The 2,760-nt window shown below is 35.0% G+C and overlaps 1 protein-coding gene across 1 annotated transcript in view; it reads left to right on the forward strand.

The window, feature by feature from the left end:
* Window positions 1-651: 651 nt before the first annotated feature.
* The window catches only part of LOC101858551, a gene marked incomplete at its 5' end in the record, with an annotated part of 19,508 nt that continues 17,399 nt past the window's right edge, over window positions 652-2,760 (forward strand). Inside the window, 2 exon segments of the mRNA XM_005096124.3 lie at window positions 652-698; window positions 1,907-1,961.

Genomic DNA, 2,760 nt, shown 5'->3' on the forward strand with positions numbered 1-2,760 from the left:
CATACTCTTATATATATATATAAATATACACATTTTCACTCTCACGCCACATAATATATGTCTGTATGTATGTATGTATGTATGTATGTATGTATGTATGTATGTATATATATATATATATATATATATATATATATCTATATATATATCTAGATATAAATAAATATGTTCTGGTATGGTTGTGAAGATTAAAGTGCTTAGAGGCACTCTGGGATAAGTGCACTCATGTATATATATGAATGAGCTTTAACATTTTTCAAATTAAAAAAATGTTGTTAGTGCTGTTCCCCACCTCCTCTTCCTCTTCCTCCTCCTCCTCCTCTTCCTCCTCCACCTCCTTTTTATAACGGTTGTTGTTTTAGCTGCCTCATCATCATCATCATCATCATCATCATCATCATCATCATCATCATCATCATCATGCACTCAGTGAAGTGTAGCTGACCTATATATGATATATGTTTGGTGCCGATGCCTAGTTTTATTCCCTCTTGATGATAAGTCGATCTTTGTTTGACGCAAGCTCAGTGCAACCAAAGCATGATAAGGTGAGCCTATTTTATTGCTAGTCGAGAATCACAAAAAAGGGATTCTCGACAGAGTTGAAGTAACCTTCAAGTTTTTCAATTGTGTTTTTTAAAATCCTTACAGGTGAGGTTTGCTTCCGTCTTGGTGAGAGAGAGGTGACGCATGATAAGGTGAGCCTATTTTCTCGCTAGACGAGAATCGCAAATAAATGGATTCTCAGCAGAGTCAAAATGAGAATCACAAATAAATGGATTCTCAGCAGAGTCAAAATGAGAATCACAAATAAATGGATTTTCAGCAGAGTCAAAGTGAGAATCACAAATAAATGGATTCTCAGCAGAGTCAGAGTGAGAATCACAAATAAATGGATTCTCAGCAGAGTCAAAATGAGAATCACAAATAAATGGATTCTCAGCAGAGTCAAAATGAGAATCACAAATAAATGGATTCTCAGCAGAGTCAAAGTGAGAATCACAAATAAATGGATTCTCAGCAGAGTCAAAATGAGAATCACAAATAAATGGATTCTCAGCAGAGTCAAAATGAGAATCACAAATAAATGGATTCTCAGCAGAGTCAAAATGAGAATCACAAATAAATGGATTCTCAGCAGAGTCAAAATGAGAATCACAAATAAATGGATTCTCAGCAGAGTCAAAATGAGAATCACAAATAAATGGATTCTCAGCAGAGTCAAAATGAGAATCACAAATAAATGGATTCTCAGCAGAGTCAAAATGAGAATCACAAATAAATGGATTCTCAGCAGAGTCAGAGTGAGAATCACAAATAAATGGATTTTCAGCAGAGTCAGAGTGAGAATCACAAATAAATGGATTCTCAGCAGAGTCAGAGTGAGAATCAACCCCCCGGGCTGTGCCACTGACTGAAGTGTCTTTAGGCCATTCCCATTTCTCGTTCAAACATAGTAGAATTGTAATTGGGCTGATTCATGTCACGCTCATAACTGTGCCTGATCTACAACAGGGAACTGCTGTTTTTTCTTTCCTGATTCTTACTGTTGTCATTTTCCTCTACTTCTTTTGTATGTTTGTCACTCCCTTGTGACCCGCTATTTTGGGGTGCCTTGATAGTTGAAGCAGACTTTGTGCTGTTGAACCTAGAGAGGTGAGCAGTCTTAGTCTGAATCCCTGTAAAGACTTCTCTGTTGACACCCACCCCTTGGTGCTCATATGACCTTATGCAGTTGCGAGCGCCGTAAAATCCTCTACTATAAAAAAAAAAGAAAAAAAAAGTGAGAAACATATATAAAGGGATTCTCAACAGAGTCAAAGTGAGAATCACATATAAAGGGATTCTCAACAGAGTCAAAGTGACCCTCAAGTTTTTCAGTAAGTTTTTCCTTTTATCCTTACAGGTGAGGATTGCTTCCGTCTCGGTGAGAGTAGAGAGAGGTGGCGTGGAGTTTACGGGTACGTTCCTGTGTTCTATAAACTTTGACTGACCATGGTACATTATCATGCCCTATCAATCAAATAGCCCTCAGAGCTTATATTAGTGTAGGATAGAGCGTGTATGAATGCAATCTATTATAATAGTAATAATAATAATAATAATAATAATAATAATAATTATTATTATTATTATTTTTAATATTATTATATATTATTATCATTGTTATTATTATTAAATGTGTGTGTACCTGGTAAAAGGCCCCAGGAGTTGTTGGAAATGTTTGATACTTAAATAAGGGCATATTTTTCCTGTAGCAAATTCAGTGCTGAACGTGCTGATAAAATTTTTTTTTCAATATATCTTGAGTAGTTTTAAAGATATGCCACTTTCTTGTAGCATAAGGTGTAAAAAGAAAGTTTTGGAGAAAAACCCAATTTCTGGCTCATTTTTAGCCTTTGGTGAAGTGCATCATGTTGCAAAAATCGCTACTGACTGTAATAGAAAATACATGTATTTAGACTTAAAATATTATAAAATTATTTTATAATGTTATTAAGAAATGGTTAAACATGTGTTTAGCTAGCATGGTGCAGAGAGAAAAGTAAAGGATTTACCAGTATTAACAAGCACCTGTAATAATCACAAATGCCTTGACTCACAGAAGCAGCACCAGTCTGTTGACTGGTTATGATTATAAAACCCATTGCACTATTGCAACCTCCCGGTTATGGCTTTCCTATTTATTATTATCCTTTTGAAGCTTCAGTCTGTCTTTCATGCTTTTTAAAAGTATTTCTTTAGAAATTTGCATTTATT

This window comes from Aplysia californica, unplaced genomic scaffold (genome assembly GCF_000002075.1).
Source record: "Aplysia californica isolate F4 #8 unplaced genomic scaffold, AplCal3.0 scaffold00121, whole genome shotgun sequence".
In the NCBI taxonomy this organism is placed as follows: Eukaryota; Metazoa; Mollusca; class Gastropoda; order Aplysiida; family Aplysiidae; genus Aplysia; species Aplysia californica.